The 25,628-nt window shown below is 44.6% G+C and overlaps 1 long non-coding RNA gene across 2 annotated transcripts in view; it reads right to left on the bottom strand.

Annotated features, from left to right (window-relative positions):
- The window catches only part of LOC138739940 (uncharacterized), a 43,784-nt gene extending 18,156 nt beyond the window's left edge, over positions 1 to 25,628 (bottom strand). For both annotated transcript variants that reach the window (XR_011342588.1, XR_011342587.1), the window contains exon 1: positions 25,477 to 25,628. This is a non-coding gene — a long non-coding RNA (uncharacterized lncRNA). The remainder of the gene's footprint in view (positions 1 to 25,476) is intronic.

Genomic DNA, 25,628 nt, shown 5'->3' with positions numbered 1-25,628 from the left:
AGAGGTGATCTATGCACCTAGATCCAAACCATGTGCCAGAATAGAGAGATGGGTACTCAGACTACAACCCTACAAATATAAAGTAATCTACATTGCAGGGAAAGCAAACATTGCAGATCCGCTGTCCAGATTGGTGAAGGATGGATGTCCACATTCCAACTCAGAATTGGGAACAGAAACAGAGAGCTTTGTACGCTTCGTAGCTATTCAGGTGACACCGAAAGCTGTGACTACGAAGGAAGTCGAGAGAGAATCCGAACGTGATCCAGAACTCATGGAAGTAAGAGAATGCATACAGAGTGGACAATGGGACAAGTGTACTCACAAGGCTTACATTCCAATTCGAGACGAATGTGTTGCATTGGACAGTGTGTATTGAGAGGTTGCAGATTGGTGATACCGCAATGATTGAGACCGAAGATCGTATCCTTAGCGCATGAAGGACACCTCGGTATTGTTGGTACCAAGTAAAACCTCAGGACCAAGATATGGTGGCCAGGTTGTGATAAGGACGCAGAGAAATTTGTTAAAACTTGTCACGGATGTCAAATCATAAGTAGGAGTAATCCGCCAGAACCGATCCGGAGTACGCAACTTCCGACAGGACCATGGATCGACGTAGCTGTTGATTTTCTTGGACCTTTACGGACGGGTGAATCAATTATGGTAGTGATAGATTACTACAGCAGATACTATGAGTACGTGGTGTTGAAGTCCACAACCACTGAAAAAAAACAATACAAGCATTAGCATTATGGATTACCTGTTACATTATACTCTGACAATGGTCCACAATTCATTTCAGAGACATTTGCGGAATACATGAGGACCACAGGTATCCACCATCATAAAGTAACTCCGAAATGGCCGCAAGCCAACGGAGAAGTAGAGAGACAAAATCAGTCCATTGAAAAATGATTGAGGATTGCACTTGCAGAAGGACAAAATTGGCGAGAAGCATTGCTATCTTATGTGGCTGTCTATCGAGCAACGCCTCATGCAACCACTGGAAAAAGTCCTGCAGAAGCATTTTTTGGGAGAAAAATCCGCACAAAAATGCCAGAAATAAAGGAAATCCGAGACGACCAGGAGATGAGGGACCACGATGCTGAAAAGAAAGGTGCAGCAAAGCTGTACACAGATTCGAAACGTGGAGCCAAGTATTCAGACATCATGCCAGGAGATAATGTTCTAGTGAGGCATGAAACTGGTGGTAAGCTAGACACACCTTATTACCATCAGCCCTATACTGTCGTATCCAGAAGTGGCAGTATGGTGACAGTCAAGTCTCCGACTGGAGTCCTGTATAACAGAAATGTATCAGGTGTAAAAAGGTACCAGTCCAGAGATACATCGAGCGAAGAGGTTGAAAGGCCAATGCGAGATGCTGAAACTGAGAGACCTGATGATGTTCCAGAGGCAGTTACCAGCACTCCTGATGAAGTGACTAGAGCACCAGAAACACCCGAAGCCGTGGCGAGCAGTATTTCCGACGCTGAGAGTGAACAACCGAGAAGCGGCGACAATATCGCAGGCAGGCCAAAACGAAACCGGAAAGTGCCCAAACGATATGAAGACTTTGTGCCATAGTTTTAATAAGAACTTTGGGACAGTATTTTAATCTTATATCCTAAAGTGCGTGTATGAGTGCTGTAGGAAGTAAATTTTATGTAGTAGAGTTATAGTATTACCATTAGTTACGATGTTTGTAGGTTTCCGAGAGATATTGGTAAGTGAAGGTAAAGTTTATTTCTGATTAAAGGAGGGATGTCATGATAATGAATATGTATGAGATATACCGGAAGTCACGTGGTATGAGAGGGAGAGATAAGAACACAAGCAGGAGAACAAAGGAAAACAGGAGAATAAAGACACTGAGAAGTTTACCTGATAAAACTTGTGTTTAATGTTTTATTAACTTCACATTTCGGGCCACAAATGTGACAATACCCAACCAGGAAGCCCACTGACTGACCATCAGACTGATCAACCGACTACCCAAACAACGAACCACACTGGTGAGCAGTACTGTTTCTATTATCAACGGTGGGCTTATGAGGCCTGTTGATGTCAGTCCCCCTTCTAGGGAATCACCAAAGCAGGTCATCATTGATGACTGTGATATCTGGCCAACTGCATAGCCTTATTCACATCCAAGACTCCATGCCGGCAGTCAATTCTTGGTGGACATCAGGGCACAGTACAACATCCTTCCTCTGTCCAGTCTTGAGACATGCAGCAGAAAGGTAGGCTGAGAACTTCAAGCAGCAAATGGCTCCAACATTCAGATATTTGGCACCCATACAATTTCCCTTCATTTTGGGGACAGACAATTCACTTGGAATTTCATGGTGGCAGCAGAACAACAACCATAACTGGATGCTGATTTCTTGTGAGCCAACTTGCTACTTGTGGACATTAAGGGGCTTTGGTTGATACATGCCCAGACTTTTCAAACCCTCATGCTCAAGGGCACTGAACTTACTGACCCCCCAACCTGCACTCAGTAAGTACGGACGACAACAAATTCGCTCGGTTTTAGTTGAATTCCCCTCCATCACTACACCCCATTTTAACTCGGTGGAACCCAAACATGGGGTGAGACACCAAATTATTATGGAAGGACCTCCCCTCCATGCCATGGCGTAGTGTCTTCCACTCCCCCCCCCACCCCAAGAAACTCAACCTGGCTAAAAAGTGTTTTGAGAGAAGGAAGTACTCAGCATTATGCAGTACTCCAATAGACCATGGGCCTCCCCATTCCATATGGTACCAAAGGCAGCAGGAGGTTAGAGGATGTGAGGAAACTACTGCCTCATTAATGAGGTCACCACGCCTGACAGTTATCCTGTGCCCCATATTCAGGACTTCACTGCTAACCTTCAAGAGGCATAGATATTTTCTAAGGTGGACATTATCAGGGGTTATCATCGGATCCCAGTCAAAAACTGCCAGCATAACTCCATTTGGATTGTTTGTATTCCTCCACATGTCATTCAGGTTGAAAAACGCTGCTCAGATTTTCCAGAGGTTGAAGGACGCAGTTCACCTTCATTTATTTCAATGACATTTTAATAGCTAGCTACACCCATATCAAGCATGCCACTCACTTAAGACTATTATTCTCCAGGCTAAGTGAGTTTGGCTTAATCATCAATCAGGCCAAGTGCCAGTTTGGCCGAGAAACAATTGATTTCCTGGGCCATTACGTTGACCAACATGTGGCCAAGCCATTGCCTGTAAAAGTGGACACCATTCGATCCTTCCCTAGACCATCAACTGTGAAAGACCTGCAAGAATTTGCTGAAATGGTCAATTTTTATCATTGTTTTATACCAGCAGCCCTTCATTCCCTCTCATGGCAGTGCCCCGAAAAGACATTCAATGGACACAGGAGATGACCAAGGCTTTCCAAGCAACTAAAGTCACCCTAGCCAATGCCACCCTCCTTGTGCACCTGATAATAGATGCCCTGACCGCCCTCACAGTAGATGCCTCCAGCACAATGGTCAGGGATGTACTTGAGCAACTGGTTAACAGACAATGGCAGCCACTGGCCTTTTTTAGTAAACATCTTAGGCCACCAGAGTTCAAGTACAGTGCCTTTGACAGGGAGCTGATAGTGTTATACCTGGCAATTCGGCATTTCCATTATTTCCTGGAGAACAGGAAGTTCAAAATTTTCACAGACCACAAGCCACTCACCTTTGGTTTCAGCAAAGTTTCAGACCCATGGTCAGCCAAGCTACAGTGGCACCTGTCCTACATAAATGAATTCTCAATTAACATTGAACATATCACCAGCAAATCGTATGTGATCGCCGACGCTTTATCTATTCTAGAAGTGCATGACCCTGCCCCAGGCATTGACTATGTGGCCCTAGCTGAAGCACAGCAATTGAACCCTGACATACCAGTGTATCAGATGGCACTCACTAGCCTCCAATGAGAGGACATCCAGATTGCCCCAGATAACCATACTCTGCTCTGTGATACCTTGACTGGCAAATTGTGCCCTGTCATTCCAGCCGCAGAGAGGAGGCGAGTGTTTGATTTGGACCACAATTTGGCTCATCCCCCTATCAGGACTACAGTTAAAATGGTGGCCAATACATATGCCTGGCATGGCCTCAGTAAAGAGGTCACTCAGAGGGCCAAAGCATGTACTCAGTGCCATACATCCAAGGGTTAAACCCACATTAAGGCCCCTCCACAGTCCTTCGAATCAGGGGTGCATCTTATTTGTTGACCACGGTCGACAGGCTAACCAGAATCCAGAGGCAGTGCCGTTGGCTGTAATCTCTATAGAAGTGTGTGCATGGGCATTACTGAACACCTGGGTGGCACATTTTGGGGCCCTCAAACACAATATCTGACAGAGGGGCCCAATTCAATTCCAGCCTGTGGATTGCCTTAGCAAACGCCTTGAGGACCCAACTCCACCACACCACAGCATACGATGCGCAGGCCAATGGGTTAGAGGAGAGATTCAACAAGCACCTGAAGACAGCTCTTATGCCCTGACTCACTCGACCATACTGGGCTGATGACTTTCCTTGGGTCCTGCTCGGTATTCATACTGACCCAAAGGAGGATCTTGATACATCCTCTTCAAAGTTGGTCTATGGCACACCTCTATACATCCCAGGTGAATTCTGGCTGCTTCTAAGGATATGGGAGAGTTCCTGGTGGCTGCCTTGTCTAGTCAGTTCAGCCCAGAGTGCACGGCCAATCCAGCACCTTTGTTCCAAATAGCTTTGCAGATTGTCACTACTTATTTGTCCAATGTGGGCTCACTGGCCACCTCTCCAATGGCTTTATGAAGGGCCATACCACGTCATCAAACACAACAGCTCCACCTGCATGTTGGACATTGGCGGCAGGAAGGAGATCTTCATGGTCGACTGGCTGAAACTGGCCCACTTGGACTTTAACCAGCCAGTCACTCATCTGACCTCACAGCATAGGGGCCAGCTTCCAAAAGACAACATTCCGCTCACCATTTCTGGGCAGGAGCATCATGTAGCGGCCAACACAGGAAATGGCCGTCGAACACGGCGATCAAGCAAACACGGGATGGGAAACCCACTACCATAGGCTGCTGTAATAGCGGCTGAATCAACCAATCGCCATCAACGGATTGTAGGGAATCCAATCCTGCCCTGCGGATCGGAGGTGACCAATTGGCAGCCAGCTCCATTCAAACCACACCCAGGAGGTGATGCGACCAGCTTCCTATTAAAGGTAGAGCTGTTTCTCAATAAACTCAGTGTCGACTGCACCCCCTTCGTGTGAGAGTCTTCTTTCTTGTTATAACCTCGAGCTATAACCATGCCATAACTCAAGCTATAACCGTAGCAACCTGGTACAAGAGCATTCTAAACGCAAGGGGGCACAATTGTCAACAGCAGCATCAAGGCCATTGGAATCAGTAAGCCTTAGTTAAGGATTCCTTCTGTGGGTTTATTGCAAGTTTGAACACAGTTTGGAGAAATAGCTGTTTGTCTTTTGCTGATTGTTTTTTTTTGGTTTTGGAGTTATTGTTGTGCAAGCTTGGTGCATGAGAACCAAGCAGTTGGCTGTATGGATAACAATAAAATGGCAGCCACCACTGAAGCTGTTGCTCCTGAGGAGTGATGTATCGAGGAGATGAGGGTCATGGGGCTAATAAATGAATTGCAATGGTAGCATCTAGATACAAGTGGAGCCAAAGCTATTCCCTTGACAAGACTGAAAGTGGTAAGAGAAGCACCAGATAAGGTGCTGGGAATACAAACCCCACAAAATAACTGCAAAATAAACATTAGCAGAATCTCAGATCAGCCACAAGGATACGGCTGAAGCTGTATCACAAGATAGTGATGTGGTGGACAGTCAAAAAAGACTGGAGACAAATTCAGATATTAAGGAAATGACTGACATTCAGGATGATGTACTATGATATACTACTAAGGATGATGTACTACCAAGTGATAGTGCATCAAATACTGGAAGCAGAAGAAGTGAAAGGAGTTCTAGAGCAAGCTTCATAGTTTCTCCATAGTACTGCATCTGCATGTTTAAAATTTCAGGCTGATGTTGTCGCTTTTGCTGCAGAATAAGAATTGCTTCAAAATAAACATCCCCAGAAGAGCAGGAGGATTTGCTATGGAGGAACTGGTAGCAGTTATGGATGGAAAAGGAGCAGCTAAGGGGGGGAGGAGGTACAGCAAAAGAGGCAAAATGTAGTTAATATGGTCAAGGCAGGGGGAATAGGAGGCTTAGAGATTTCAGGTGTTTCAAGTAAATTATCTAAAGCATCTAACATTATGGAGTCATGTTTTAATGAAGGACAAAACAAAAAGAAAATATTTAATACCCAGGCAGAGCCAGTGCTATTGTTACAAGACATATATGTCCCCAAACAAATCACGTTAAGGCACAGTGACAGTGAACCTCAAATCCCAATAATGACCATAGTGGACCGAGATGTGATACAAAAGATTTCATGCTCCCGTCAGGTAACAAATAGCTAGGTGAACTAAGTAACTCATACTGAAGCATTAGAAGGCAAGATGAAATGGGTTCATTGTTAATCCATTTGCCATCTCTCTCTTTTCTGCCCAAGCGTGAGATTAACTTTTTTAACGGTGATCCACCTCAATTCCAAGTGTGCATGAGAAACTTTGAATGCAGTATTGAAAGTAAGAGCCAACTCAAGGGATTTTCTATATTATTTGGAACAGTTTAAGAGCAGACAACCACAAGAACTTGTAAGGAGTTGCCATCATATGCCCCCGAATGAAGGATTTGAAAAGGCGAAGTCTTTACTGAAGAAGCATGTTGGCAACAATTGCTAACTTTATACAGAAGCTCTTTCATGGTCATCAATAAAATCAGATGACAGAAAAGTTCTACAAGCTTATGCCCTCTTTCTAAAAGGATGTTGCAATGTCATAGCTGAGATCAGCCATCTACAAGAGCTTGACATGTCTACTGTTATGAGCCCAAAGGACCCCAAAATCCAGCAGCAATAGAAATTCATCAAGACAAATGTTTACTTAAACAAAAGTTGTTTTTAATTATCTTTAAACATGACAACAGGATCAAACTTTAACTTATCATTATTAACTTACTTAACCTAACTTAACCCCCTTCTAATTCTAAGCACACATGTATGTAATGTGTGTGTGAGTTCAAAAAAAAGTTCTTTACTTTACAGTCAAATCTCACTTCTCATTCCTCCAAGTTCAGCAGTATCAGACAGTTCTTATACTGAGCACAGAATTTAATATTCATGAATTTCACCAGGCTTTGGTGCTTGAAAGGTAAATGGTTACTGCTCAGGAAGGTTCTTGTTGATTTTCAGAGAGAGATTTGTTGCTCATTGGACACCCACAACTGATTCCTTCTGATCAGCCACTTCAGTGTCTTGCCGAAGAAATATGCCCCATCAGGATTTTTCAGATGATAACCTCTTTCTTTCAGATCACCACAGAGTTCCTTTCTGTTTCTTTTATTTCAAGTGAAACATTATGCAGCCAGTCCTCTCTTCTTGTATGGACCACAAGGGCATTGAGCAGGCTGAACTAAGAACTCACGACCCAGCTTCAAAATGGGATTTTTCCACAAGCTTGTCAGCTTGTCCTGTTCCAGTCCCAGTGGCTGCTGCTGAACTGTAGAACTGAATTCAGTCTGACTGTCTGTCACTCTCTCTCTCTCTCAAGACAAAAGAACAATGGTTGTTTCTTCAGGAAACAGATGGAACACTTATAGAGTCATGTGAGTGGGACACTTAAAGAAACAGAGATTTTTCATTAATGACCATTAGCCATCTGATGAACATGGAGGTTGAGTGACTTTGCGTGAAATGGACTATTTGGCTGATTCTCCTTGTAAGGGGAATTATTGAACCACCATGACTATTTTAATGGTCATTTTGATTGATCCGATTCAGTGTGTGAAGAAAACAGGAGAATTACTGCATTGGATCATGACCATTGTGATGGTCATTTCAATTTTACCATGCCTGGACTTTGGGAGCATTGTGGAAGTCACTTATTTCCCCTACACAAGGAAAAGGGGAGTTGTGACAACTGTTTTTCAGAATGGATATTCCAATACTCGGCTTTGTGAGACTCCAGCGACAAGGATTTATGAATTTTCAGCTGTCCAGTCATTCAGTCTCTCCCACTATCTTGATGCCCACTTCTGGGCATCAATTTAATAGTCTGAGTTTCAATTATGGACTTCTAAGACTGAAATCTGCAATAATTTTCCTGAATTGTGTCTAAGATGTAATGGTTTGGCTATCTCTTTCTCTTACACACACAAAATCACGCACGCACGCACACATGCGCACACTCGCACACTCGCACATAGTTTGGGTTACCTTTAAATAAGCCTTTATATTAGTAGTTATTCGTAAATATATTATTTTTAAAGAAAAACAATAACAGTCTCGAGAATTTCTATTGCTGCTGGTCTGTGACCCTACACTACATAGCACAAATGACCCAAGGAGAGATCAAATCCAGGGCCATAGTGATCTTTACATTCACAGAAAGAACTGCCCCCGCTCAGGTGTGCAGCTGTACCTCAGTTTGCAATGGATTGCGGATTTCAGTGGTCACTCTGGAAAATTTTCCTTCTGATATGTACATGGAGATATCCCACACAATTCTTGGGGTTAGATCCATTGGACAGTAACTTTCTTCCCCTCCTACATTGACATTTTGAGTCTAGACTCTCTTTTAAATGTTTTGCTGGAGTCTCACAAAGGCGAGTATTGGAATATCCATAATTCCACCAAAGTACACTAGCTTTTATTTTATTAAGTCTGTTACAATGTTAGATGCCAAGTCTGGAGGGGTTTCCACCAAGATAATCAACATCAAATCTGCTAGTAATTGAAAATTTCATGTGGCTCAGCAGCTTAATTTCCTGTTGCTTTGTTCTGGTTTATTGTGCCCTTTGGGTATTCATATATGGCTTATATATTAGGACATGCATTACAGGAGGAGAATTAACTTTATCACTCTATATTCTCACAAACTTCATTGTTATAATTAACATGCAAGATGCAACAATTTGGTGATTGAAAAAAAACTGGACATAATTGAAGGTCAATGAAACCAATGAAACAAACAAGGCTTAACATATATGTTCATTATTGCAAGTCGAGTTGGCGGGTGAGGTAAACCAAACAAAAAAAACTTTACTGAACACAACCAAACATGATAAGCAGGGTAGAGAGAGAGCTCACAGTGTGGTGGTGTCTGCTCCCTACTAGTTTTCGATTCAACTAAAATACCGTCACAGTTCTGTTGCGAGTCGGATGGCTGTAATGCAATTGCATCGGGTGCAGAGTAGCTGATGACCATGGCTCTCTATATCCCCCTTCTTGAGCTCCCCCCCCCTCACCACCTACCAGTAAATATTTATAACTTTTACTAGTACTACAATATATACATTCAACTCAGTTCAGTCCAGTTATTTTGGGTTCGGCTTACAGACATCCCCAGTGCAAATTTTATAATAGCCCTCTGCTGATGTGGAGGCTTGGGGCACATTGTTCTGATTGTCTCTTCTGTCCATAGTCTCAGGGGCATTGTCCATCACCAGGGGGCTCACGTTAATCCATGGCTCATGTTCGAAATCCAAAAATGCCGATTTGTCTGAGTCAGTTTAAGATGGGGGTGGCTCTCTTACTGGTCATCTGTTCCTCCTGTATATTCTTCCTCTTGAACCAACTTGGGTTCCTGGCAGCTCATTTCCACTATACCCAGGCAGTCGTACCCTTGTGGAGTCTGCATCCTTACGACTTGCCCTTTGGTCAATGAGATGAGCGGCCAGCTGGTTTTGTCGTAACTTTTCTTTTGTGCCAGCCTTCTGTTTAGCAGCTGGGCCTTGGCATTCTGTAGGTCCATTGGTTGGGGCTCCAGAAGTCTCCTTTGCCACTGGTAGGGTAACCGTGGTATGCCGCGATATTAACTGCTGCACCAGCCATCTGTGTGGAAACTTTCTCTACAGTGCGCATGAGGTGATGTAGACATTTCAGGGCTTTATTGAGATATTACGGATTTATATAAATTCAAATTTCCTGTCCATCATTTTTCTTGCCGGCCACCATGGGGATACCCATTCATTTGGTTCAGAGACTAGAGTGATGAGGCCCAGGTCCTGTATTCTGTCAAGCTTAACCTTGATTTTATCCTTCATTGCTACTGGAATGCGGTGCACCGGTCTTCCTCCAGGTCAAGCTGCATGGAGTACGTCACTGGCTGCCTCCCCAGTTTGTTTTTGAAAAGTTCACTGTACTCAGAAAAATATTTCTGTGAGAAATCATCCTTATATGGGCTTATCAGATGTACCTCTGTGCTTATGAAACAAGTGCCGTGTCCAGGCATGTATTGAGGCCTAGCAGATGCATGACGTCCTCACAGACCATTAAGAAAGTTAGCACATGGAGCAGTCCTTGTAAAAAAACACTGCAGCTGTGCCATGCCTTTGGTCTGGATTTTGCTGCCTTCATAAAAAAACTAGGCTTGCAGACTTGATGCATGGTTTGACTTGTTCCATTTGTTTCAGTCGGTTAAACGTCCTCAGTAACATGACATTACATTTGGCCCCAGTGTCAACTTTCATCATAGCCTTCTTGCCTCATTGTTACTTCTGATCCAGGTTTCTGCAGGGTTGCCTGCTGTCTTGTAGTGAACCCTTTGACATAGTACTCATCATCGGGGTTGCTCCCTCCTGTTCCAGTTCCAAATGGTCGATAGTTCTTCTGGGTCTAGTTCATGTGGTGGTCTGCTGCCTGGATCTGGAGCACCTGAAAATGCCGCAGTTGCTGCACTGCTGGCCAAAGGTTGAGCACATCTCCCTTTTTGGCATGTGATCTCCACAATTGCCGCATACTGTCCTGGGTATGGGGTGGCCTGGCTGACTCTTCCATCTAGCCTCGCTCTACTGGCTGTTCGCTGGTCCGAGCTATATTGTGTTGATTCTGTGGTGTTACCACTATGTGTATAGGTGTATGGACTGGCCTGCCCATGAACCTGTGACTCCTCCCTCCCAGATATCCCCATAAAAGCAGTTAGGCCTAATCCCCTCCCTCAGTACCTGCCTTAGAACTGGGCCAGCAACATGCAAGCTGTGCTGACACTTTAAGGTGATTAAAGCCTATTAATCACGATTCTCTGCCTGATTGTGGTGGATTGGTAGTACAATTTAATCATCTTAATTTTAGAACATGAACAAGGTAGTTTGGGTGGATAGATTAGACATCGACCCCAAGGATATGAAGGCTTTGACTAAATTCAACCAGTGGATGCACTGCCTGAACACTTCATGAGGCACACCAATGTGCGGAGTGATGATGACAAGGGAATTGGTTTTTGCTCAAGTCGGCTATTGGGTTTTCCAAGCGATAAGAGACTTTTCTATTTACTCTGTAGCAATGGAGTTCCTGCAGAAGCAGTACCAGGCCCCGATGAATGTCACACATCCACGATTACTCCTGGGAAGCCGAAAACAAGCCCAGGTGAGTCGATCAATGAATACATGCAGGTACTGTGGTAGCCAGTGCAAACCTGTGACTGCTGAGAAGTCTCTGCGGCTGCCCACCTCAAAGGCCAAATACAGGACACAAGCGTGGCTACATCAGACATAAGCTATTAAAAAAGGGCGATCGGAGTCTGCAGGAAACTGTGCAGTGAAGTGCCGAAGCATTCTCCTCAGGTAATATGGATACCTTGTCAGGGACATGGGCACCGGCATTTGGGACGCATCACTACCACTGCTATCGAGCACCAAAAGTGCTATTTCTTTTTTAAAAAAAACTTTATTTAAAAGATTTTTGAACAGTATTCAATCAAATAACAAAAAAATATATAAATATATAAAAACAACAAATCCACCCCCCACCCTCCCACCTCTTCAGCCAGCTCCTTTAAGGGGAGCCAAATATAAAAACAGAAGAGAATATATACAAAATTTCAAAGTAATTCCAAGTTTGTATATTCTAAATAAGAACACCACATTTTATCAAAAATGAAAAATTATTAAAATTTTTTCCATAGTAATACAAGTTCTCAATACATCATGACTATGTGCTATATTAATCTCTACATTATCTTTCCAAGTACTAGCTACACATTTTCGTGCTACAGCCAACACTAAACATACAAATGCAATCTGAAATTTATCCAACCCCAATCCCTTCAAAGAGACCATATAACCCAACAAAAAAAAATTGATGGGTCTAATGGTAGTTTAATTTTGAGTCTTCTTTGGCTTGGCTTCGCGGACGAAGATTTATGGAGGGGGTAAATGTCTACGTCAGCTGAAGGCTCGTTTGTGGCTGACAAGTCCGATGCGGGACAGGCAGACACGGTTGCAGCGGTTGCAGGGGAAAATTGGTTGGTTGGGGTTGGGTGTTTGGTTTTTCCTCCTTTGTCTTTTGTCAGTGAGGTGGGCTCTGTGGTCTTCTTCAAAGGAGGTTGCTGCCCGCCGAACTGTGAGGCGCCAAGATGTACAGTTTGAGGCGATATCAGCCCACTGGCGGTGGTCAATGTGGCAGGCACCAAGAGATTTCTTTAGGCAGTCCTTGTACCTCTTCTTTGGTGCACCTCTGTCACGGTGGCCAGTGGAGAGCTCGCCATATAACACGATCTTGGGAAGGCGATGGTCCTCCATTCTGGAGACGTGACCCACCCAGCGCAGCTGGATCTTCAGCAGCGTGGACTCGATGCTGTCGGCCTCTGCCATCTTGAGTACTTTGATGTTAGGGATGAAAGCGCTCCAATGAATGTTGTGGATGGAGCGGAGACAACGCTGGTGGAAGCGTTCTAGGAGCCGTAGGTGATGCCGGTAGAGGACCCATGATTCGGAGCCGAACAGGAGTGTGGGTATGACAACGGCTCTGTATACGCTTATCTTTGTGAGGTTTTTCAGTTGGTTGTTTTTCCAGACTCTTTTGTGTAGTCTTCCAAAGGCGCTATTTGCCTTGGCGAGTCTGTTGTCTATCTCGTTGTCGATCCTTGCATCTGATGAAATGGTGCAGCCGAGATAGGTAAACTGGTTGACCATTTTGAGTTTTGTGTGCCCGATGGAGATGTGGGGGGGGGCTGGTAGTCATGGTGGGGATCTGGCTGATGGAGGACCTCAGTTTTCTTCAGGCTGACTTCCAGGCCAAACATTTTGGCAGTTTCCGCAAAACAGGATGTCAGGCGCTGAAGAGCTGGCTCTGAATGGGCAACTAAAGCGGCATCGTCTGCAAAGAGTAGTTCATGAACAAGTTTCTCTTGTGTCTTGGTGTGAGCTTGCAGGCGCCTCAGATTGAAGAGACTGCCATCCGTGCGGTACCGGATGTAAACAGCGTCTTCATTGTTGAGGTCTTTTATGGCTTGGTTCAGCGTCATGCTGAAGAAGATTGAAAAGAGGGTTGGTGCGAAAACACAGCCTTGCTTCACGCCATTGTTAATGGAGAAGGGTTCAGAGAGCTCATTGCTGTATCTGACCCGACCTTGTTGGTTTTCGTGCAGTTGGATAACCATGTTGAGGAACTTTGGGGGGCATCCGATGCGCTCTAGTATTTGCCAAAGCCCTTTCCTGCTCACGGTGTCGAAGGCTTTGGTGAGGTCAACAAAGGTGATGTAGAGTCCTTTGTTTTTTTGTTTTTTCCAGAACCAACCTAATGCATTCCCAAAATGGTTGTACTTTAACACAAGACCAAACGGTATGTAAGAAAGTTCCAATACATAATCCACAACTAAAACAAGAATCCAAATTACTAAACCCATATTTTTTTCAGTTTCTATGGAGTCAAATATAACTGATGTAAAAAATTATAGTTAACCGTTCCATATCTTACATTCGTCAGTTCAGTTATGCTTTCAGAACACATAACTTCCCAATTCTTTTGAGGAATAATATAAATTAAATTATTTTCCCATTTACCCTTGATTTCTCCCATTCCGGTTTATCCATACCTTCTTGTAACAATTGATACATATCCAAAATATAACCTTTCTTTGGTATAGAGGAAATCAAAGATTCAAATTTTGTCAACATAGGTAAATTCATCTCTTTTCCATAATTATTTTATCAGAGCTCTGAGTTGATAATACACAAATAAAGAATTTACAGATATATCAAATTTCCCCCTCAATTAGTTAAAAGAAAGAAATTGGCCTTCTTCAAAACAATCCTGAACTATCGTTATACCCTTAGAATTCCATCTCTTTAAATGATTATTGAACATTGAAAAAGGAATAAGCTGATTATGATTTAATGGAGATTGAATTGATAATTTACCCTTTGATCCTAAAACCATATTTCTTTTAATTGATATCTTTAGCAAATGTTTTAATACCGGCATATTACATTCTAGCAATAAGTTCATATTCCACTTAAATATAAATAGGTGTACCTCAACTTCAGAAATACAAGCCATTTCCACCTTCGCCCAACTTGGGGGTTGATCCATATCCATTAATCTACTAACAAATTTCAACTGAGCTGCTTCATAATTATTTTGAAAATGAGGTAACTGAAGTCCACCTAATGCATATTTCCATGTAAGTTTGGGCAAAGCTACTCATGCTAATTTTCCCTTCCATAAAACTCCTGCACCATTCTATTCAGATGCTAAAAAAAAACCATTTGAAAGTAAACATGTTATTGACTGAAACAAATATTGGATTTAAGGAAAAATATTCATTTTAATGCAATTTACTCAACCAATTAATGTTAATGGGAGATCTTTCCATTTAATCAAATCCATTTTAATCCTTTTTAATAAAGGAACATAATTTAATTTATATAAAGATTGACAATCTGCATTTACTGTTACTCCCAAATATTTAATTCTATCTGACCATTTTAATTTTATAATAATTTTATATTCTGAATAATCTCCTTCCCCAACTGGCAACATTTCATTCTTATCCCAGTTTAATTTATATCCAGATAACTCTTCAAATTTCAGCAAACAATCTTGCAAATATTTCAAAGACTTTAACACAAGTTCTTTCAAATACATCAACACTTCATCTGAAAATAAATTAATCTTATATTCATCATCCGCAATTCTCATCCCTTTAATCTTATCATTCTGTCGTATTTGTCTGAGCTAACGGTTCGATACCCAATGCAAACAAGGCTGGTAATAATGGACAACCTTGCCAGGATGATCACATCAATTTAAATGATAAAGAAGTTTGACCATTTGTCATTTGGAGTTGTATATAAAGCCTTAACCCTACCAATAAAATAAGGGCCAAAATTTAATTTCTCTAACACCTTAAACAAAAAGTTCCACTCAACTCTATCAAAAGCATTTTTCTTCATCCAATGCACCATTTTTTGGGTTTCTGTCTAGATGCATTGACCAATGTTATCAATCAAAGGATGTAATCAGATGCATTTCTATTCTTAATAAAGCCTGTTTGATCTATATGTATCAACTGAGGTAAATATTTAGCAAGTCTATTCGCTAACACTTTTGGTATAATTTTATAATCTACATTTCCAACAGGAGGCGCCCATTGTCGTTGCACTTGCCGACGCCATGCTTGCCCAGGATTCCTGGCCAGGTTTCTGAGTCTTTGCCGACACGAGCGTTGAAGTCGCCCAGGATGACAACCTTGTCGGCTGTAGGGGTACGTTGGATGAGGTTGCGCAGGTCGGTGTAGAACTTGTTCTTTTCTGCTGGTTCCGCCTGGAGGGTTGGAGCATAGACACTGATGAGGGTGATGTGACGCTTGTTTTGAAGTGGGAGTCGCATGGACATGATTCGGTCCGAGAGGCCTGTCGGAAGGTTTTCGAGTTTGGAGGCAATGAAGCTCTTGACCATGAAGCCTACACCAGATAGGCATCGTTCATCCGAAGGCTTGCCAGACCAGTAGAGTGTGTAGCCCGCGCCGCGTTCTTGGAGGCTGCCTACATCTGCCAGGCGGACTTCACTGAGAGCGGCTATGTCGATGTCAAGTCTGAGGAGTTCATGTGCAATGAGGGCAGACCGACGTTCAGGTCGGTGGCTGTCAGTCTTGTCTAGCATGGTTCTGATGTTCCAGCATGCTAGCTTGAGTTTGTGAGCATCTTTTGAGGGGGAGGACGTGGAGGGGGAGGACGTGGAGGGGGAGGACGTGGAGGGGGAGGATGTGGAGGGGGAGGACGTTGAGGGGGAGGACGTTGAGGGGGAGGACGTGGACCTGTCTTCGGGCCTGCGCAAAGGAGCTTTTAGGTGGAGTGCAGTGCGCGCAGTACTGGCCCCACCCTTTACACCCATGGTTCGTGTGCCGTGGCCAAGCAAGCTGGGACGTGGCAGCGAGGTCCTTGGGTCGTAGGTTTTATATCGGAGTGGCCTTCTCCTATGCAGGTTTCTTACCCGGGCTGGAGGGGTCTGCCTCCCCTCCTAGGTCGGTCCATACTGCCCGGACCGGGGCCGAGGCCGTCGCAGTTCACCCTGTTCCTGGACTGGGGCCACCGCCTCCCACTCCCTGCCCGGACCGGGGCCTCCGCCTGCCTCACTTGACCGAGGCCAGGGCCGCCGTCTCCCCCTTGCTCCTGCCCGTATCGGGGCCGCCGCCGTCTACCCTTCGCCCGGACCGGGGCCGGGGCCGCTGCTGCTCTCCCTGTGCCCGGACTGGGGCCGCCGTCTCCCCCTTGCTCCTGCCCGGATCGGGGCCGCCGCCGTCTACCCTTCGCCCGGACCGGGGCCGGGGCCGCTGCTGCTCTCCCTGTGCCCGGACTGGGGCCGCCGTCTCCCCCTTGCTCCTGCCCGTATCGTGGCCGCCGCCGTCTATCCTTCGCCCGGACTGGGGCCGGGGCCGCTGCTGCTCTCCCTGTGCCCGGACTGGGGCCGCCGTCTCCCCCTTGCTCCTGCCCGGATCGGGGCCGCCGCCGTCTACCCTTCTTCTCCCTGTGCCTGGACTCCCTGTGCCTGAGCTCCTGTTGGAGCTCTGCGCAGAACAGCGGCTTGTCATTACAAACACCCTTTTTCAGCAGAGGGACAGCCTTAAGACCACCTGGATGCATCCCCGATCCAAACACTGGCACCTCCTGGACTACATCCTGGTGCGAGAAAGTGACAAACAAGATGTGCTCCACACCAGGGTCATGCCTAGCGCGGAATGCCACACTGACCACCGGCTGGTTCGCTGCAAGCTCAACCTTCACTTCAAGCCAAAGCCCAGGAACAATAAAGCCCCCAGAAAGAGGTTCAATGTTGGAAAACTGCAGTCAGACGAAGCGAGAGGAAACTTCCAGGCAAACCTCAAAGCAAAGCTCGACGTTGCAACCCGCCTCACGGACCCGTCCCCTGAAACCCTCTGGGATCAGTTGAAGACTACCATACTGCAATCCACTGAAGAGGTACTGGGCTTCTCCTCCAGGAAAAACAAGGACTGGTTTGACGAAAACAGCCAGGAAATCCAGGAGCTGCTGGCAAAGAAGCGAGCTGCCCACCAGGCTCACCTTATAAAGCCGTCCTGTCCAGAGAAGAAACAAGCCTTCCGTCGCGCATGCAGCCATCTTCAGCGCAAACTCCGGGAGATCCAAAATGAGTGGTGGACTAGCCTCGCCAAACGAACACAGCTCAGCGCGGACATTGGCGACTTCAGGGGTTTCTACGAGGCTCTAAAGGCTGTGTACGGCCCCTCACCCCAAGTCCAAAGCCCGCTGCGCAGCTCAGACGGCAAAGTCCTCCTCAGCGACAAGATCTCCATCCTCAACCGATGGTCAGAACACTTCCAATCTCTTTTCAGTACCAACCGCTCAGTCCAAGATTCCGCCCTGCTCCAGCTCCCTCAACAGCCCCTAAGGCTAGAGCTGGATGAGGTTCCCACCCTGGATGAGACATATAAGGCAAACGAACAACTGAAAAGTGGCAAAGCAGCAGGTATGGATGGAATCCCCCCAGAAGTCTGGAAGGCTGGCGGCAAAACTCTGCATGCCAAACTGCATGAGTTTTTCAAGCTTTGTTGGGACCAAGGTAAACTGCCTCAGGATCTTCGTGATGCCACCATCATCACCCTGTACAAAAACAAAGGCGAGAAATCAGACTGCTCAAACTACAGGGGAATCACGTTGCTCTCCATTGCAGGCAAAATCTTCGCTAGGATTCTACTAAATAGAATAATACCTAGTGTCGCTGAGAATATTCTCCCAGAATCACAGTGCGGCTTTCGCGCAAACAGAGGAACCACTGACATGGTCTTTGCCCTCAGACAGCTCCAAGAAAAGTGCAGAGAACAAAACAAAGGACTCTACATCACCTTTGTTGACCTCACCAAAGCCTTCGACACCGTGAGCAGGAAAGGGCTTTGGCAAATACTAGAGCGCATCGGATGTCCCCCAAAGTACCTCAACATGATTATCCAACTGCACGAAAACCAACAAGGTCGGGTCAGATACAGCAATGAGCTCTCTGAACCCTTCTCCATTAACAATGGCGTGAAGCAAGGCTGTGTTCTCGCACCAACCCTCTTTTCAATCTTCTTCAGCATGATGCTGAACCAAGCCATGAAAGACCCCAACAATGAAGACGCTGTTTACATCCGGTACCGCACGGATGGCAGTCTCTTCAATCTGAGGCGCCTGCAAGCTCACACCAAGACACAAGAGAAACTTGTCCGTGAACTACTCTTTGCAGATGATGCTGCTTTAGTTGCCCATTCAGAGCCAGCTCTTCAGCGCTTGACGTCCTGCTTTGCGGAAACTGCCAAAATGTTTGGCCTGGAAGTCAGCCTGAAGAAAACTGAGGTCCTCCATCAGCCAGCTCCCCACCATGACTACCAGCCCCCCCACATCTCCATCGGGCACACAAAACTCAAAACGGTCAACCAGTTTACCTATCTCGGCTGCACCATTTCATCAGATGCAAGGATCGACAATGAGATAGACAACAGACTCGCCAAGGCAAATAGCGCCTTTGGAAGACTACACAAAAGAGTCTGGAAAAACAACCAACTGAAAAACCTCACAAAGATAAGCGTATACAGAGCCGTTGTCATACCCACACTCCTGTTCGGCTCCGAATCATGGGTCCTCTACCGGCACCACCTACGGCTCCTAGAACGCTTCCACCAGCGTTGTCTCCGCTCCATCCTCAACATCCATTGGAGCGCTCACACCCCTAACGTCGAGGTACTCGAGATGGCAGAGGTCGACAGCATCGAGTCCACGCTGCTGAAGATCCAGCTGCGCTGGATGGGTCACGTCTCCAGAATGGAGGACCATCGCCTTCCCAAGATCGTATTATATGGCGAGCTCTCCACTGGCCACCGTGACAGAGGTGCACCAAAGAAAAGGTACAAGGACTGCCTAAAGAAATCTCTTGGTGCCTGCCACATTGACCACCGCCAGTGGGCTGATAACGCCTCAAACCGTGCATCTTGGCGCCTCACAGTTTGGCGGGCAGCAGCCTCCTTTGAAGAAGACCGCAGAGCCCACCTCACTGACAAAAGGCAAAGGAGGAAAAACCCAACACCCAACCCCAACCAACCAATTTTCCCTTTCAACCGCTGCAATCGTGTCTGCCTGTCCCGCATCGGACTGGTCAGCCACAAACGAGCCTGCAGCTGACGTGGACTTTTTTACCCCCTCCATAAACTTCGTCCGCGAAGCCAAGCCAAAGAATCTACATTTAATAAAGAAATAGGTCCATATGAAGATATTTTCAACGGGTCCCTATCTTTCTTTGGAGTCACAGTAATTATAGCACTCGAACAAGATTCCAGTAACAACTGATCCTCAGTTATTTGCTGCAATACCTCTCCAAATACATAAAATACTTCATAAAATTCAACTGAAAATCCATCATCCCCGGCGGCTTTCCATTTGGCATCTCCTGTATAGCTTCTTTAATCTCAAAATCTGTAAATAGAGCTTCCAATTCCTTAACGTCCTCCTCCCTTAAAACAGATAATTTTAATTTGGATAAATAAGATTCAATAGAACCAATGTCCTGTTTTCCCTCAGAAATATATAATTTTTGGTGAAATTAATAAAACTGATCATTAGTTTCCTGAGGTTTATAGGTAAGTATTGAATTCTTTTTAACAGCATTAATAATTTGTGATGTCTGTTCCATTTTTAATTGCCATGTTGATGCCTTATGAGCTCTCTCATCCAGTTCATAATAACATTGCTTAGATCGGTGAATTAAACACTCATACTGGTAAGTTTTTAATGTATTATAACATAATTTCAACTTTGTTAAAGCAGCATGTTTTTTGTCTTTTGTAACATCTTTCTGAAATTCCTTTTCCAACTCAGTAATTTGTTTCTTCAATGTTAAACTTTCCGTCACATATTGTTTTTTTTTAAACTTTTGTAGTGTAACTAATAACTTGCCCACGCAAAAATGCTTTCAAAGCGTCCTACAATACAAAATTACTACTTTTAGTATTCTCAGCCAAGAATAAAGCAATCTGTTCCTTAACAAATGTAATAAACTCTGGTTTCTTCAGTAGCATTGTATTAGACCTCCATCTATAAGACAATTGCACCACTTCTGGACTTGCACAGGAGAAGAACAACATAGAATGATCTGATATAACCCGGTTTTTATATTCAGCCTGTCATATTCGACCTTGTAAATGAGTCGTTACCAAAAAAAATCTATTCTAGAAAATGAATCATGTCTAGATGAATGAAAAGAAAAATCTTTCTCTGTAGGATTTACTCTCCTCCAAATATTAATTAAATTCAAATCTTTCATCAGAGCTCCTATTTGTACTGTCGTCTTTGATTTCCTTATGCTTTTCAGAGATCTATCTAATAAAGGATCTAAAACACAGTTAAAATCTCCCCCAATCAAAATATTTTCATTAGCCTGATTTAACAATAAAAAAGCCTCCGACATGAACCGTTCATCATCTACATTAGGTGCGTAAATATTTAATGAAGTCCATGATTCAGTAAAAATTTTACAATTCACCATTAAAACCCTCCCTGCATTTCCTTCAAATAATTCCAATTCATATGTTAATTTCTTATGAATTAAAATTACTACACCTCTTGCCTTAGAATTAAAAGAATAAAACATATGACCAACCCACTCTCTCTTCAATTTCAAATGTTCTCTTTCAGTCAAATATGTCTCTTGCAAAAAACAATATCATCTTTCATTTTCTTTATGTAAGTCAATACTCATTTATGCTTAATGGGATGAATCAATCCCTGAACATTAAAAGTTGCAAAACTCAAATTAAGACATTTCACTAGTAATAAACCAAACTATTATAAAATTGCTCCCCTTTCTAATTCCCTTAACATTCTGAACACTCTCCCCTATATAAAAATTCCACAAAGTCAAAAAAATAGAAAAAAATATACTACCCCAAACAAACTACTAAAAGTAATAGTTCCCTAAAATCTGGGTGTGGTAAAACCCACTAGTGGCAAATGAGTATAAAGTCTCAGTGTCATCCACCCCACCCCCCACCCCCAGTCAGACATTCACAGAGTACATAATCAAATATATTCAACCCAATGATTCCAGTCCCAATGATTGTTCCGCGTCTTCAATGTCAAGACCTTGCGTCAATTCAACTTTCTTTCCGTTCTTTCCATGTTTCCCATTCTTCCCATTCCCATTACCATTTGCCCTCCTTTTAGGTGACGATAATGGTGACCATCCACTTCCTCGCAGATTTGGCAATGAATTAACAAAAATTAATGCATCATGGCCATTTTCAAAAAATTGAGATTGAAAATTCCCATAAAAAACTTTCAATACAGCCGGATAACGAAAAGCAAATTTATAACCCTTTTGCCAGAATACTTCTTTAGCTGAATTAAATTCTCGGTGCCTTCTAATAATTTCTTGACTCAGATCAGCATTTAAAAAAAACTGTTATTTTGAACCATCATTGGATTTTGATTTTGCTGTGCCTTCTGCTCCGCAACTTGTAGTATAATTTCTCTATCTTGACATTTCAAACAACGAATCAAAACTGCTCATGGTGGTTGACCTGGAAATGTTTTTTTCCTTAACGCTCTAAGTGCTTGGTCTAGCTCCAGACAATCTGGAAAAAAATCATTGCTCAGTACCTCAGGAATCCATTTCTAAAATACTTTACTGGATCTGAAACTTCCATATCTTCCAGGAGACATACAATTTTTACATTATTTCTTCGACCTTGATTCTCTAATGAATCAATCTTCTTCAGTAATTCCTTCTTCTGAATCCCCAATCCACAAAAGAATCCTCCACTTTTTCCATTTTTTCTCTATTACGATCCACTTGATTCTTACATTCAAAAAAATATTCTTTTTTTTTAAATTATCCTGTACAGTATCCACTGTTTATATACATCTACTAACATCACTTTTAACTACAGTAATATCTTTCTTCATAGAAGTCATCTCTTCAAACATATCATTCATTTTAGTTTTCACTTCCATAAATCCTTGATTTATCTGAGTAGACATCTGCATTGACCTGTTTTCCATTTGATGAGCAATCCCTTCCAATATTGTAAACACAGAATCCAGTCCAGGTTCCATCACTTCCCCTTGAGGCCTACCTTCTCTGATTCCAGTCCCCATATATTTTTCCAGTGTTGATTCCAGTAATGCGGTGCTTTCTTCCTCTTCTGATACAGTAGTTCCACTTCCTGTGTGGCTGTGGGTCTGGATACTCATCGACAGCGTGCCAACCTCATCAACCCACTGTCTTTCGAGCTCCCCTACAGCCCACACCTTTTCCAATAGTTCTTGGACTCATGACGCACCGCGCATGACCAAAAGAGTCACTGACTGCACAGGTACGTCTTCCAATGCTACACTGCGCGCCCCTAGACCATCAGGCACGACTGCAGGCTAGCGAGTCTATTCTCGCTCAGCTGATCCACCCGTGTGGCCTGTGCTCATGCGGGCGCAAGTCAGGGCCGGCCGAGCTCATCATAGAACCAGCGCCATCTTGCGGACATGCGATCGGCGCCACTGTAATACTCAGCCAAGCAGGGGTCCTTTGTGAGGCTTGGGAACTCCAGTCAATTACTCCATGGATTCAACTTGGTAGGTAGGCCTCAATTCTTCAACACTTTTATAAGGTAATTTCTTTTGTAACTGAGTCTTTGATTTTTTTTCACATTTGTAATCATTGCAATCCTCCACTATTCCAAAGTGTGTAAATACTATTTTAACCACTTTTACAGGTTTTTAAATCGGATATTTATAAGTCTAACTGGGGAAAGGTAGAACTGCCATCTCTAAGCCATCTTGCCATGCAACACCCCCCCTCCGCCCCCGAGAAGTGCTATTTCAATGAGCACGAAAAGCACCCCCATTAGAGGTGACCAGCCCAAAGGGCCACATGCTCCACTTGCAGAAAACAAAGGGCACTACACAAAAGTTTATACGTCCCAACCTTCCCCCAGCAGTGCCACATGTGACCAACAGCTGCTGCCATCTTGGACCGCCCCACTTCTGGCTCCACTACAGACGTCATTTCTGGTGGCTGGGGATGAATCGATGGGGCCCTGGGGACGAAAAAGTGGGGGTGGCACCACTTCTGGCCCCACTTCCAGCAGCATGGGACAGCCCTGCATGCACGACATGGGGTAGCCACCTTGGCAAGCACAGCAGTGACTCAGACAGTGACTACATCATTCTCGATCAAGATAGCCTGCAACAACTGGCCAAAGCCATGATTAACTTTGAGGTAAATGGCCATCATACCAACTGTTTATTTGACATTGGCAGCACCAAGAGCTTCATCCACCCAGGTACTGTACAGCAATAACTTCCTCGTAGTGACCTTGACACTATGTAAGGTATTCCTGGTCTCCCAATCGCAATAGGCTGAGATCAGTGGCTGCTGCACCATCACACTGACTGTGCTGGGCATGGAGTGCAGGAACGTTAAACTCCTGATCATGCTGTTCCTCTGCGCGCTGGTCATACTGAGACTGGACTTTCAGTGCCAACTACAGAGCATCCACATGCAGTTCAATGGCCTCAACTCACCCCTCACAGTCTGCAACACCAACCGGCCGAACCCCCTGAACTCTATCTGTGGTCTCTCTACTTTCCGGGTCCCACCACCACCCCTGTTCGAGAACCTCACCCCCAATTGCAAGCCAGTAGCCTCTAGGAGCAGACAGTAGAACCCTGGGGATAGACCCTTCATTAAAACAGAGGTCAAATGACTCCTTGTGGAAGGAATCATAGAACCCAACACCAGCCCATGGAGAGCCCAAATAGTTGTGGTAAAGAGCAGAGAAACAACACTTGGTCATTGACTGCAGTCAGACCATAAACTGCTTCACACTGCTAGATGTTATCCACTTCCTTGCATCGACAACATGGTCAATGAGATCATCCATTTCTGAGTTTTCTTGACCAATTACCTCAAGTCAGCTTACCACCAGCTACCAATCTAGCCAGAGGACAGCCCTTACACTGCTTTCGGGGCAGACAGCCACCACTACTATTTCCTCCATGTGCCTTTTGAGAGAGAGATGGATCACATAGTTGATGACTATGGACTCAAGGCCACATTACCCTATTGGAAAATGTGACCATCTGTGGCTATGACCAGCAGGACCATGACGCCAACCTCCACAAGTTTCTCCAGGCAGCCAAAAGCCTCATCTGACCTATAACCAAAAGAAGTGTGTCTTTAGCAAGGCTGGCCATCCTGGGATGCGTGGTGGAGAATTGCATCATTTGGTCAGATCCGGATCTCATGCTGCCTGTTGGAACTTCCATTACCACAGACCCTCAAAGCCATGAAAAGGTGCTTGGTCCTCTTCTCCTACTATGCCCAGTGGAGAGCCCAAATAGTTGTGGTAAAGAGCAGAGAGAAATGCAGACACAGCACAGCCCCTGATAAAATCTGTCTCCCTGTCGGCAGATGCACAAACGGTGTTCACTCGCATCAAGGGTGTCATCACCAAGGCGATGATGCATGCTGCAGATGAATCCATCCTCTTCTAGGTAGAGTGTGATGCATCCGGCATCCCTGACTGCCACACTCAACCAGGTGGGCAGGCCCATAGCATTCTTTTCCTGAACCCTCCAGGGCCCGAAGCTCCAGCATTAAGCCATCGAAAAAGAGGCCCAAGCCATACTGAAAGTTGTGCGCTATTGGAGGCGCTACCTGGCCAGAAAACTGTTCACCCTGTTGACTGACCAACCTGCTGTTGCTTTTATGTTTAACAACAAACAACAGGGGAAAATTAAGAGAGACAAATCCTGAGGTGGAGAATTGAGCTATCCACCTACAACTACAAGACCTTGTACCAGCCTGAGAAGCTCAATGAGCCTCCCGATGACCTGACCTGGGAGACATATGCCAATGTACAGCCAGATTGCCTCCAAGTCCTCCACAGCAACCTCTGCCACCCCAGAGTCACCAGGCTCTATCACTTTGTCAGAATGCACAACCTCCCATATTCAGTCAAAGATATCAAGGAGTTGACATGCAACTGCCCAGTCTGCACTGAGTGCAAACCTCACTTCTATTGGCCAGACAAAACTCACCTTATCAAAGCCTTCAAGCAGCTAAGCATAGACTTTAAGGGACCTCTCCCATCCACCAACAGGAATGTGTACTTTGTGAACATCGTGGACAAATACTCCAGCTTTCCCTTTGCCACAGCCCACAGCCACAGTCATAAAGGCGCTACATGGCA

Source organism: Narcine bancroftii, chromosome 7 (genome assembly GCF_036971445.1).
Source record: "Narcine bancroftii isolate sNarBan1 chromosome 7, sNarBan1.hap1, whole genome shotgun sequence".
In the NCBI taxonomy this organism is placed as follows: Eukaryota; Metazoa; Chordata; class Chondrichthyes; order Torpediniformes; family Narcinidae; genus Narcine; species Narcine bancroftii.
The sequence above is the reverse complement of the archived record's forward strand: the minus strand, read 5'-3'. Positions and strand labels throughout refer to the sequence as shown.